At 34.5% G+C, this 14790-nt stretch overlaps 2 long non-coding RNA genes across 4 annotated transcripts; both read left to right on the top strand.

The window, feature by feature from the left end:
• Positions 1-576: 576 nt before the first annotated feature.
• LOC112735869 (uncharacterized) lies at positions 577-3468 on the top strand. Of its 2 annotated transcripts, none has more exons than XR_011870373.1 (4): positions 577-782; positions 882-935; positions 1024-1161; positions 3289-3468. It is a non-coding gene; the product is annotated as an uncharacterized lncRNA (long non-coding RNA). The 2 variants fall into 2 exon arrangements; XR_003168589.3 differs by having other exon boundaries at positions 3283-3468.
• A 390-nt stretch (positions 3469-3858) lies between these two features.
• Positions 3859-14136, top strand: LOC112735868 (uncharacterized). 2 transcript variants are annotated; one of them, XR_011869559.1, is made up of 5 exons: positions 3859-8013; positions 8113-8166; positions 8255-8392; positions 13081-13614; positions 13726-14136. It is a non-coding gene; the product is annotated as an uncharacterized lncRNA (long non-coding RNA). The 2 variants fall into 2 exon arrangements; XR_003168588.2 differs by lacking the exons at positions 13081-13614; positions 13726-14136 and adding an exon at positions 10520-10838.
• Positions 14137-14790: the final 654 nt, after the last annotated feature.

Below are 14790 nucleotides of genomic sequence, written 5' to 3'. Positions count from 1 at the left end.
AGCATTCAAATTTAAGTTCCAATATTGTTAATAACGAGAGAGGTTTATTATTTTTTAAAAAAATGTACACACAATAATTTTTGTATCAATATATCATGATTCATTTTAAAAATAATATTTATTCATCTAAGTCATAGAGTGTCTTAAAAAATCATATTTAAATAATTTTTTTATCTTTTAACTATTTTATATTTTTAGATTCAAAACTTTTTATTTTTTTATTCAAGGTTTATTTTTATATTTTATTTTAATTCTGTTATTCAAAACTATTAATATGAATTTTAATTTTAGGATAAATAAAAAGATGAAATTTTTTTATAAATTAAATTATTGAAAAACTTACTTATTATAGAAGAAGTCAAGTGTATTTTGTAAACCCCGCTAAAATCGGTATATAATTAGTCAATAAATCGAATTTTCAATAAGAAAATTAAATATGCAAAACTAATATCAAAATAGGATAGAGCTCGGCAAAACGAGAATTTTGATATCACTTTCGAAAAATTTGGCCCAAAATTGAGCCGAATGGGCCGAGCCGGTTGAACCGGGCCCAAACCAGGTCCGCGGGCCCAACCAGCCCAGTATATAAATGAGCTAAAGCTCATTTTCTGCCTTAGAACACAACAGAAGCAGCGTAAATGCATGGAGAAGAAGAGAATGAATTCCAAAACCTAGCTTGATCTTCTTTCTTTGATAACTTTTGATCCGGAGCTCCGATTGACGAGCCGTTTGCGGCCACGCATCGGGCTCGTTGAGTTCTTCAATTCTATTCAAATAAAACAGTAAGTGAATCGCTTTTTTCTAGCTCCATTTCTGCTGGTATATGAATTTTGGATTTAAGGTTTGAGAAACTCAATTCCTTGATGATTTTCATGTTTTAGGGGTCCACTAGACTTGATTTCTTGTGGGTATTGCCCAAGAATCAGTGGGTGAAGGTAAGAGATCTTAAACCCTAATAAAATTTCTGAATTTAGGAATTTGGGTATTGAGTTATTATGTTTGGATGTGTTAATTGTGGTTTAGGTAGTGTGTATGTGAATGTTGATGCTTGTTGGAGGCTTGTTGGTGATCAAGCTTGGTTTGGGGATGTTTGATTGAGCTTGGAGGGGCTGTAATTTTGAGTTGTGAGGCTGCCTTAGGTGAATTAAGTGATCGGCCAAGGTATGGTTTAAGTTTCGCACATTTAATATTTACGGTGTTGTGAAAACTTAGGTTAGAGGAACCATAGAATAAGTTGGATTGTTTGTTGTATTTAATGATTAGCCTTGTAATGTTGTTAGAATAGATTTGTTATGAATTTATATATTAGAATTATGAGGTGTGCTCTTATATTTATTTATGATGGATTAGAATTGGTGTTTGTTAATAAGGATGTAGAGTTGTGTTGTGGTGGTATTGTATATGCTGTAACTAATTATGTAATGATCGGAATTGCATGAGACCAAGTTTGGGCTAAACTTGGGAATATAAGGAACTAAACTGGAAAATTTGGGACCTTTTTGTTAAATATACAATTTATGGCAAATTTTTAAAGTTAGGTTGTTAAATCTGTCCAGCAGCAGAAAAGATCAAACAGGGCAGCAACTTGTTTATCTTGCTGCGACTTCTACGAGTTGAGTTTTGGAGCGAAACCAATTTTGTTATAAAATTTGATTAACTTGCTTTATTTCTCTAAAATTTCAGAATTTTAAGAGTTGAGGATTGGGAGCTGTGAATTTTTGAATATTGGTGGTCAAAACTGAAAAGAAACAGATTTCAGCAAGCTATGCATCAACTTCCAATGCTTGTAACTCTTAGAATTAAATAGAAATTGGGTTGCAACTAAGACACACTTCTTTCTGGATGAGCTAGGGGTTCTCAAATCAAAATTTAGCTTAATTGGAGTTTTGTAATAAAAGTTATTCCAATTGAAAGGTACTAAACTTGTTGGTTTTTAAAACATATTTTGTCTCATTTTTACTTAACTTCCAGGTAATGTAACTTTTTCATTAAAAATGTTATTGACTCAGAACCAATTGAGAAATAAACCTGGATGAGTAAAGTTTAACTACATTAAATTTCAAAGTCATTGGATTTAACTTGGATTTTATATTGAATTTTGAATATCACATGCTGCTGCTGTTTTTCTAGTTTTATGCACTGCAGAGCAGTCACAGTTTTTTCTTTATTCCTGAGGCTAGAAAAATCAGAAAATTATGATATTTAGTTTGTTAGAAAGCTTATTTCAATATGAACGCCTGGACATAAAGTTTGTGCAATTCCGAGTTCATTTACTATATTAGAAACAGAAAAGAAAATAGAGTGTCGAGGATGTCTTAGTGATAGTCATGAGTTCGAGAAGTTAAAGTTCAATCCTCGTGTGATGTGATTGATTTAATGTTAGAGTTGGGTTGATTTTAAGATTATTCGATATTAAGAAGGATGAGAAGAGTTTGATAAAAATTTTGGTCAGGACCCGGAAAGGGTAATCAAGATGAATTATAAGGGAATGTCGATGAAAAATGTGAAAGGGAGATTGTTAATAAAAGGAGTTAATATGCCATGGCTTGATGAATGATTAAATAATGATTATGACTATGAAATGGCTTATGAATAATGCTATCTGAGATACGAGTTCCCTGGGTAAGAGCCGTGGCTCGCCATCACGTGTTCCAGGTTGAATCTCGATACTCTGTTGACCCTACGTCGTAAGGGTGACCGGGCACGTATAAATTCCCGGGTATGGATAGCCCCCATTGAGTGATTTTATGAAATATGAATGTGAACTCTATGCATAGACTCTTGGAGATGCGCGACGGGGGACAGTCTAAGGTTTTCAGACTTGTCGGGTTGGCTGGATAACCGACAGATGGGCCCCATCAGCCATAGGACAGGCATGCATCATATGCATTTGTTTGTATTGATTGCTATGCATTTTCTGGGTATGCCTAATTGATATATATTACCCGCTATTTTTTATACTTGCTATTTGTACTATTTGATCATTACTTGTGCGTGAACTTGTTTGGTTGCTTGTTTCTGTTGCATTCTGAATAATGAAAGGATGGAGGAAACGGAGGAAATGGTTTGGTGTTAGGTTAAGCTTGAACTTGAGTAAGTTAGGCAGATTTAGAATACCTACCCCTGTTTATGGCTTCTGTTTAGTACTTAAGTTGGATAATTGAATAACGGAGTTCTAGGATTGCCTATGGCATTCTCAGGACCGTATTTCTTATGCGCGTGGCACTTTTACCATGCTGAGAACCTCCGGTTCTCATTCCATATTGTATTGTTGTTTTTCAGATGCAGGTCGAGAGGCTCCTCGCTAGACGTCTGGATCTTGGGAAGCGAAGTAGTCCTTGGGTGTATTTTGGTTTTTGGTTGTATATATGTATATATTTGTTTAGCTTACTCTCCAAGTAACTTGTGTATGTTGCTCCTCTTAGAGGTTGAGGGAGAGATAGGAGTTTATTTTGGTATTTTGGTATATTTTGGGGATACCTATGTGTGTTCATATGTATATATATATATATATATATATATATATATATATATATATATATATATATATATCCTCTGGTCAGCCTTAGCTTCGCAGGCTAAGTCAGGGGCTAGTTATGCTGTTTCCTTGGCTTTCCTTTATTCTTTTGCTTAATTTTATCATGTTCCTATTAGGTTTCTTAGCACGCAAGTAATCCCTTCCTGAGCGTTGCGCTTTTTGTTTGCGATTTTTGTTTTACCCATTTTTCAAGGCTCCTAGTTAAGTATCTTTTCTCTATTATTATATATATATTACTACTCTTAGAGGTCGTAATACCTTACTATCTCAGTCTTATGACTTAAGCATAAGATTAAGTATAGTAGGGTGTTACATTATGGTATCAGAGCAGTTCGTTCCTATAGAGCCTGAGGGACGGACTGATTATGCCTCTGGGCATACTCTAGGTGTCTATACATGCTATTTAGGGTATCTAACTGATATATGAGGCATGAATGCTCATGAGCATGCATTTGGGACTTTGAAATGCTAAACTAGAGATATTGAGACTGATCACCTTGGTATCACTTGTTTGGTGTGAACAGGAACCAAATGGCATCTCGTGGGCGCAGTCGTGAGCGTAATCGGGATCAAGGACGGAGAGCTAATGAGGTAACCGTACCAATAGATAGTTTGACCGATATCGTGACCGCAATGACGAGTGTTGCTGCTGCCATTGGTACTGTTGCGGCCGCGACCATCCGAGTAATGGGTGGAATGGAACCACAAGCTGGAACTGGCAACAATGATGATAATGAATATGAAGGTGGACATAATGCTCCGAATACAGGGGTACCACTTAGTTATCTGGAGCAGGTTAATGTGGGTCAGACAATGGGAGAAAGCTCAAGGAGGGTTGAGGTAGCAAGAAGTAATCACCGAGAACCCTTCACAAGGAAAAAGGGAAAGATTACACCGAGGAGCTAAACTTTCAAAAAGAATCGCTTTGTCGCTTCACATTCTCAGCACTGGAGCAATGACCGAAGGAACGATAACCGTTCGGATCCGAATGCTAAAGGGAAAACTAGTACTCAACTGGATGATTTAAGGTGCCCAAGGTGCAAGAAGTACCATCCAAACAGACCGTGCAGGGCCGGATTAGGCGTATGTTACAAGTACGAGAAGTCGGGGCATATAGCTCGAGACTGTCCACACAAGAAACGCCAGGATGCAGTCGAATCCGATCTTCAGACCCGAGGTAATCATAAGCTAGCAGTTGAGTTTTTAACTACCTTGCGTATCATTAATATATGTATGATCCATTTGTGAAGCACGACAAGTTTTGATGATCGTGGAGTCCGAACCGATGGTTAGTCGAAGACTACTAGTTGTTAAGATAGAGCGATACTTAACCAACTTAGATGAGTGACTAGATTCTTAAAGGATGAGAGTCAGAATGACGCAGTGGAATCAGGGTGGTTAGACTTTTGAAGGTTAAGGATTAAGTGACGTAGTGGAAGCAGGTTGGACCATATCTAAGGAATCAGGAGTGTTGAGGGTTATGCGGAGTTATTGTTTGGAATTTAGTGACGGTGAAACTTTGAGGAAGAGGAGTAGAGTGAACACAACCTTTAGATGTTAATTGTTCAGAGGTAAGTGGAGATGAAACCGAATCTCTATATGAGAGAGTTTTTAAGACAATTCTTGAAGGTGTGTCAAAACTTCCATTCCAGAGAGAAGCGAGTTTGCGATAGGCTTAGTACCGGAAATCGGATTAACTTCAATCGCACCACAAGTGAAGACATCATTATAACCGGTAGAATTTAGGATTGAGTGGAAGGGAGTACTAGAAGAGGGAATCACCTAACCAACTATTTCTTTGTGGGAAGCATCGGTTATGCTGGAGAAGAAGGAAGAGAACGGTAGGAAACCTTATGCAGAAAGAGTGTGCTAACGAACCTTCGCGACTCGATCTAATCCTTCTTTTGAAACCTACATTGACATTCGATCCGGAGCTCTTCCTAAATAGCTTGACTACCTTTCTAACTTTACTCCTTGTGCACATGAATATTATTTCTTCCAGGATGAGTCTGAGCTTGTCTTGGTATAAGCGCGTAATCCTTGAATCTTGTGTGCTCGCTATGACTAGAGTTGCCCCTATTCGCAAACCTTGTTCTTCAGAATCAGCTGAGACTTCTTTGACTCTGTACGCTCTATTCTTCCTACCAAAGGTCTCTAATTTGAACTCTTTTCTTGAGATGCACCTAGGTTCCTCTCCTTGTGTATTCCATCATTTCGGTATAATCTTGAACAACCGTGTACAAAATTTCATTTTTGACTCATTACGAACACCGTCTGTATTGCTCATTCATTTTTCGAGCTTAATGTTCTTTTGAAAATCAACTCGAGCCTATATTAGTATCACGTATAAAATATAGTTGTGACTGTGGAGATGTTGATTCCTTAAGAGCATGACTTTTGGATACGGAAGATGAAGCAGGTAAGCGTGCACCGTCAAAAAGAGTTTTGGAGTTTTAAATTCTTGTCGACCACAAAGCCTATGATTAGTTTAATGCGCTAAAAATACACCGGTTACATAGATACCCGAATATGAAGAGAGCTTTCAAACTCCAAGAGAAGGATTAACCCCAAATCCAGTAATTAGAATACCCGAACTTATTTAAAAACTCGGAATTAGTGCGATACATTACCAGAGGGGTTTAGGATACGTGTAAATACAACATCGTGAAGTGATAACAGATGCCCTGAGTAAGAAATTTTTGGGGAAATGCTTGGATATAAATTTCGGAGAATGGAAGGCTAGATAAGTTGGAACTTTAAATTGGATATTAAGGGTATAGATAAAGGAGTCAAACTAAATCTATTGCGGTTTTAAAACATAGTAAAGACGAAATGCAGGAAGCGTGAGGGGACGATAAAGACCTACCGAGGATGTCGAAGTCTGGCAAACGAAAGGGAACTAAGAAAAGATTTATATGTTTAATGTCGAAATAGAGATTGTAAAGTCAAAGACTTAAGGAGTGCAATAACGGTGATAAGGGGCTACTAAGAGTACTGAAACCAGTTGAATCCAGAAGACACCAAGAGAGGGTTATGTGTTGAGGTCGGAAGTTGAAATAAGAAACTGTTGTTTGAAGCTTACAGGAGAAAATTTTTGAAGTTACCTTGAGATTTCTAAAACCTACCACGAATCAAAGAAGATATTTTGAGCAAACAGAAATGAAGAATGAGGTGGAAATCTATGTGATTACAAGTTTGACGTATGAGAAAGAAATGAAAGACCACCAGAAATTGTTCGAAATGCCACAACCGTCGAAGGTTCTACATTAAAGATAAAAGGGAATAGCCATTGATTTCATAATAGGTTACCGAAGACTAGGACAAAAGGTGATACTGTTAGGGAACTGTGGATCAAGCGACCAGGCCCGTTTTGCCCATCGGAGTAAACCACTTATTGGGGATATCAAAGAGACTATACATCAGGGAGAAGGTGAGACTTCACCGTATGCTAAACACCTTTGAATTAACCGAAAACTGGAATATCAAACGTCTTAGTTCCTGAATTTGACAGCCGAAACAACAGAGGAAGAGTTATGCAAATCTAAGTTAGAATTCTCACTATGAAAGCCGACAAAAGAGTTAGGTGGATCTAAGAAGAAGACTTCTCAAGTTGGAAGAAAGGGGATACCTATTTCTGAAGATCACTTCAATGAACTAGAATCGGATGATCAATCAAAAAAACACTAAAAAGCTAAATCCCTATCACATCGGACCAGTGGCGTATAGGATCGCTTTACTACCACATTGTTCGAACCTGCATGACGTGTTTCATGTATCGCAGCTTCGTAAATACAATTTTGATCCTAGTCATGTCCTAAAGCCGGAATTAATTCAAGTGAGAGAAGATCTGACGTTTCCAATAACTCTCGTTAGAATTGATGATACCAGCATTAAGCGTTTACACGGGAAAGAGACTTTCTTAGTGAAAGTAGCTTGGTGTTGGGCTAGTATTGAAGAATATACCTAGAAGCTTGAGACAGAGATGCGGAAGGACTACCCACACCTCTATTCAGGTAACGCACTCTGAATTTTGAGGACAAAATTCCTAATTAGTTGGGTAGGATGTAAACCCCGCTAAAATTGGTATATAATTAGTCAATAAATCGAATTTTCAATAAGAAAATTAAATATGCAAAACTAATATCAAAATAGGATAGAGCTCGGCAAAACGAGAATTTTGATATCATTTTCGAAAAATTTGGCCCAAAATTGAGCCGAATGGGTCGAGCCGGTTGAACCGGGCCCAAACCAGGCCCGCGGGCCCAACCAGCCCAGTATATAAATGAGCTAAAGCTCATTTTCTGCCTTAGAACACAACAGAAGCAGCGTAAATGCATGGAGAAGAAGAGAATGAATTCCAAAACCTAGCTTGATCTTCTTTCTTTGATAACTTTTGATCCGGAGCTCTGATTGACGAGCCGTTTGCGGCCACGCATCGGGCTCGTTGAGTTCTTCAATTCTATTCAAATAAAACAGTAAGTGAATTGCTTTTTCCTACCTCCATTTCTGCTGGTATATGAATTTCGGGTTTAAGGTTTGAGAAACTCAATTCCTTGATGATTTTCATGTTTTAGGGGTCCACTAGACTTGATTTCTTGTGGGTATTGCCCAAGAATCAGTGGGTAAAGGTAAGAGATCTTAAACCCTAATAAAATTTCTGAATTTAGGAATTTGGGTATTGAGTTATTATGTTTGGATGTGTTAATTGTGGTTTAGGTAGTGTGTATGTGAATGTTGATGCTTGTTGGAGGCTTGTTGGTGATCAAGCTTGGTTTGGGGATGTTTGATTGAGCTTGGAGGGGCTGTAATTTTGAGTTGTGAGGCTGCCTTAGGTGAATTAAGTGATCGGCCAAGGTATGGTTTAAGTTTCGCACGTTTAATATTTACGGTGTTGTGAAAACTTAGGTTAGAGGAACCATAGAATAAGTTGGATTGTTTGTTGTATTTAATGATTAGCCTTGTAATGTTGTTAGAATAGATTTGTTATGAATTTATATATTAGAATTATGAGGTGTGCTCTTATATTTATTTATGATGGATTAGAATTGGTGTTTGTTAATAAGGATGTAGAGTTGTGTTGTGGTGGTATTGTATATGCTGTAACTAATTATGTAATGATTGGAATTGCATGAGACCAAGTTTGGGCTAAACTTGGGAATATAAGGAACTAAACTGGAAAATTTGGGACCTTTTTGTTAAATATACAATTTATGGCAAATTTTTAAAGTTAGGTTGTTAAATCTGTCCAGCAGCAGAAAAGATCAAACAGGGCAGCAACTTGTTTGTCTTGCTGCGACTTCTACGAGTTGAGTTTTGGAGCGAAAACAATTTTGTTATAAAATTTGATTAACTTGCTTTATTTCTCTAAAATTTCAGAATTTTAAGAGTTGAGCATTGGGAGCTGTGAATTTTTGAATATTGGTGGTCAAAACTGAAAAGAAACAGATTTCAGCAAGCTATGCATCAACTTCCAATGCTTGTAACTCTTAGAATTAAATAGAAATTGGGTTGCAACTAAGACACACTTCTTTCTGGATGAGCTAGGGGTTCTCAAATCAAAATTTATCTTAATTGGAGTTTTGTAATAAAAGTTATTCCAATTGAAAGGTACTAAACTTGTTGGTTTTTAAAACATATTTTGTCTCATTTTTACTTAACTTCCAGGTAATGTAACTTTTTCATTAAAAATGGTATTGACTCAGAACCAATTGAGAAATAAACCTGGATGAGTAAAGTTTAACTACATTAATTTTCAAAGTCATTGGATTTAACTTGGATTTTATATTAAATTTTGAATATCACATGCTGCTGCTGTTTTTCTGGTTTTATGCACTGCAGAGCAGTCACAGTTTTTTCTTTATTCCTGAGGCTAGCAAAATCAAAAAATTATGATATTTAGTTTGTTAGAAAGCTTATTTCAATATGAACGCCTGGACATAAAGTTTGTGCAATTCCGAGTTCATTTACTATATTAGAAACAGAAAAGAAAATAGAGTGTCGAGGATGTCTTAGTGATAGTCATGAGTTCGAGAAGTTAAAGTTCAATCCTCGTGTGATGTGATTGATTTAATGTTAGAGTTGGGTTGATTTTAAGATTATTCGATATTAAGAAGGATGAGAAGAGTTTGATAAAAATTTTGGTCAGGACCCGGAAAGGGTAATCAAGATGAATTATAAGGGAATGTCGATGAAAAATGTGAAAGGGAGATTGTTAATAAAAGGAGTTAATATGCCATGGCTTGATGAATGATTAAATAATGATTATGACTATGAAATGGCTTATGAATAATGCTATCTGAGATACGAGTTCCCTGGGTAAGAGCCGTGGCTCGCCATCACGTGTTCCAGGTTGAATCTCGATACTCTGTTGACCCTACGTCGTAAGGGTGACCAGGCACGTATAAATTCCCGAGTATGGATAGCCCCCATTGAGTGATTTTATGAAATATGAATGTGAACTCTATGCATAGACTCTTGGGGATGCGCGACGGGGGACAGTCTAAGGTTTTCAGACTTGTCGGGTTGGCTGGATAACCGACAGATGGGCCCCATCAGCCATAGGACAGGTATGCATCATATGCATTTGTTTGTATTGATTGCTATGCATTTTCTGGGTATGCCTAATTGATATATATTACCCGCTATTTGTTATACTTGCTATTTGTACTATTTGATCATTACTTGTGCGTGAACTTGTTTGGTTGCTTGTTTCTGTTGCATTCTGAATGATGAAAGGATGGAGGAAACGGAGGAAATGGTTTGGTGTTAGGTTAAGCTTGAACTTGAGTAAGTTAGGCAGATTTAGAATACCTACCCCTGTTTATGGCTTCTGTTTAGTACTTAAGTTGGATAATTGAATAACGGAGTTCTAGGATTGCCTATGGCATTCTCAGGACCGTATTTCTTATGCGCGTGGCACTTTTACCATGCTGAGAACCTCTGGTTCTCATTCCATATTGTATTGTTGTTTTTCAAATGCAGGTCGAGAGGCTCCTCGCTAGACGTCTGGATCTTGGGAAGCGAAGTAGTCCTTGGGTGTATTTTGGTTTTTGGTTGTATATATGTATATATTTGTTTAGCTTACTCTCCAAGTAACTTGTGTATGCTGCTCCTCTTAGAGGTTGAGGGAGAGATAGGAGTTTATTTTGGTATTTTGGTATATTTTGGAGATACCTATGTGTGTTCATATGTATATATATATATATATATATATATATATATATATATATATATATATATATATATATCCTCTGATCAGCCTTAGCTTCGCAGGCTAAGTCAGGGGCTAGTTATGCTGTTTCCTTGGCTTTCCTTTATTCTTTTGCTTAACTTTATCATGTTCCTATTAGGTTTCTTAGCACGCAAGTAATCCCTTCCTGAGCGTTGCGCTTTTTGTTTTGCGATTTTTGTTTTACCCATTTTTCAAGGCTCCTAGTTAAGTATCTTTTATCTATTATTATATATATATTACTACTCTTAGAGGTCGTAATACCTTACTATCTCAGTCTTATGACTTAAGCATAAGATTAAGTATAGTAGGGTGTTACATATTTCTTGATTATAAGAATACATATAATTCACTTTTGAATGTAATCAAAATAAATATAAATTTATTCAATTTTTTAAAATTTACATTAATTATTAAAATTATAATATAATGAATGTACTCTTATACAAATATAAAAATAATTTCATAACTATTTCTTTGTTAGAAGAAAACATGACTTAATAAGGATAAAGTCTAATTTAAACAACTATAGATAAGTAAGATAAGTAACAAAAAACGAACATAAAATTTAATTTTTTTTGTTATTTGGTATAAAAATAAATATAATAAAATAAATCATTGTTCTCATACATAATAACATAAAATTTGACATTTTCCCTTTCTAGAACTATTTATTTTTTTAGTTTTTATTCTTATTTTTGTGCTTTATTCTAATTTTGTTAAACCAAAAAGTTCTAATATTATTTAACTTTAATTTTTAACTTTTACCACAAATAAAAATATATGACTTTGTGTGTATTAAATAATAAAGAAAATACTCGAAACAGAAAAAGTTAAGTTTACTCTTTCATTATATTTATAGGAGTGTAAATTATTCCCACAAGTGTTACAAGACCTTTTTTTTACTTTATTTTTAAATTAATATTCACTTTTGATTGTAATAATTATGAATTAATACATGGTGATAACTAATTGTGATTGTAGAGAAGATCGAAGGAGAAGAAGAGAGAACAAGTTGATATAAGCATGGGGATGAGCCAATGATAAATATGTAGATAGATAATGGTTAGAAAAAAGAATAATAAAAACAAAAATTAAAAATTCTAAAAGAATAATAAAACTAAAGATAATTTGAAATGTTGAATATAAAATTATTAGAAATAAAAGTTTTTTAGCCATTAAAATTATACGAAAGAAAAGAGTAATTTAAATATAAATTTTTATATCTACTCTAGATTAAATAAAATTGAGAAATAAATAAATTTATAAATATTTATAATTTTTTTATCTTCATTGTTACACATAATAACAACTTAATGATTTAAGTATTATACCTAAATTAATTTAAATTTAATTATTCTATATATTAAAAAAATTAAATAACTTATAGATTTTTTATTTTTTATTTAATTATTCTATACAAAATTTTTGAATGCTTGATATCTTAAATTTTTTTTAAATGATAAAATATGATTTAACAAGCAAGTATGAAAAATAAATATCTAAATAATAGTTATACATCTAGATATCTAAATCAAACAAAAAAAATAATTTTTTTAACAAATCTTTAACAACTCTAAAGTTAATACAATGGATAGTTATGGATCAAGGCGATGAACAAAAATGAGAGCTACTATAATGATATGGTGGTAATTGATTGCGGTTGGGGTTAATAGAAGAAGAAAACAAGGAAAGGGAATAAAACAAGGTTAATAGTGACGAGACAATAATAGTTATTAATATAATTTTAATTTTAACAAAATATGATATAAATAAGATCACGTTAATATTAAAATAAAAGAATACTTATCAAATAAATTTAAAAAATGAATAATATATTAACAAAAAAATTAAAATTAATTTCTTAGAAACAATAGAAAAGCGGCTGAACAGTGCCTGTTGAGTCGCTAGTAAATATAATGAAAGTAATATAAGCAAGTACTACATATCTGTGTCCCGCAATCAGAATTAAGTTTACTACATAATGATATAAAAATATAGTGATTTTATGTTTATATTTATAATCAAAATTATATATAGAAGCATGTAAAATGACTTCACATTTGTAATTAAACATTTAACATTTTTAGTACAAAAGGGATCGACAACTTTCATTTAATAATATGAAATATCATTTCTAAATTATATTCACATAATAAAAATTTTAAATGTTACTATGTAACGTGAGTTCATCTTTTTTATTTTTCTATTGACCCTTTGTTTTCTAAACTCTTTTTTATTATCTGCACACTTACCAACCATTAATTAAAGTTTCAATTATGCCTTTTTTGGATGCTACGCATGGGTTTTCAAGGATGAAATGGATGGTGACGGTGTAATGAGTGAGTGAGGCAAGACATTTCATCTACTAAAACTCTAGTGGATTCGTTTCTTAAATCTGAAAGTATTTCATACACCATGAAGAGGAGGGTTTCAAATAGTCGCATGTCTGTTCGTGCAGAGGGTGAGTGTTACGTTGTATTTAGGAGACGGACACCCGGAATATACAACATTTGGGAGGCGGGCAGAGCCACAGGTGAGCGGCTATCCGAGAAATCTGCATCAGCGGTATCGGAGCTTTGAAGCGGGTTGGAGAGCATGGGTTGATTACATGCACGGGCAGTGTGTGGGTGTTTCAAACAACGGCCAAGGAAGTCAGCAGTTACCTGTTGGTGCTGCCTCTGGTTCGGCCAGTGCAAGCGACCCCATCTTCATCATGCCGTATACTTCACAGACGCGGTGAGTGGTGGACTGCATCTTTGTGTTAACTCATTCTCGCATCAGGTGTCACTGGAGACACAGCCAACTTCCCCCAATAAAAGTGAAGACTACCACCCGGGTTCAGACGGTAAGTTCTTTTTACGATTAGGTTGGAATTTTTCTACTTTAGACTGTGAATAAAGAAGTTGGGTTTATTTTTGAGTAACTGATCGTTTATTGTGGTGTTGCATTGGCGCAGCAAGTGCCATTGCGCGACTTCAACATGCAGTCAGCAAGCTAGAGGGGCGTGTGTCTCAGCTAGAGGTAGAAAACAAGAAGCTTTTAATGCAGTTAACAGAGGCAATGGATCAGATGTCAAATTTGTTAAGGACGAAGACTCGCAGCAATTAACAATTTTTCCTGAAAGTCGGTTGATTCTGATGTATGCTATGTTGGGCGATTCATAAGTAATTGACTAGTGAAAGCAATGCACATGGCCCCGCTATATGTGAGTTCTTTTTTTGTTGGTTTCTAAAATATAGATGTGTTCAGTTTTTGATTATGTGTTTTACATCATCTGGATGTCATGTTGTGTGTGTCACTGCGTTGTTGTATTGATGGAAATAGGTGTTGTTAAGTAGGAATGAATTAGATCTCCTAAACCTTCATAACCTATTTGGTTCAATGATTCATTTTTGATTATCTATAACAATATATAATGGGAATACAGAGGGTTTGGTGTCCAATATTTTTTCCTTATTTTACTCCTACTAGCGGCTTAACAGGCACTGCCGTGCATGTTCAACCGCTTTTTCTATGGGATTTAATGTTAATTATTTTAATAAATTTTAAAATTTTAAATTCGAATAACATAAAAATAATAATATAGAATAGTCAATGATAATATAAAAATGTTCAAATTAAAATAATAATATATTACCTATCTATAAACAATAATAATATGAAAATGATTTAATTATAATGAACACATACATCACTTATCTACAAATAACATAATCCATAAAATAGTTATTACAATAATATTTTTTCTTCTTCTATCTAACTCAAAGTCATAAAAATAAATAGAAAAATACGATTGTTTACAAAAAATAGCCATATTTAAAAGTCATCTTCTTTTTCTTTGTTTAGGGACCTTTTTTTTTTTTAGTGGTAAGTCAAAGTACGGATCTGTATTTGAAAAATCTTTCTTGTGCCTACAAAAAGTGTAAAGAAGCCATTAAACCCTCTGTAGAGCATTCAAATCCATAATTATCCGATATTACCTCTATTTTGTGCGGTTTCTTAATCTATAATAAGGTACCTG

Source organism: Arachis hypogaea, chromosome 13 (genome assembly GCF_003086295.3).
Source record: "Arachis hypogaea cultivar Tifrunner chromosome 13, arahy.Tifrunner.gnm2.J5K5, whole genome shotgun sequence".
Lineage (NCBI taxonomy): Eukaryota > Viridiplantae > Streptophyta > Magnoliopsida > Fabales > Fabaceae > Arachis > Arachis hypogaea.
The sequence above is the reverse complement of the archived record's forward strand: the minus strand, read 5'-3'. Positions and strand labels throughout refer to the sequence as shown.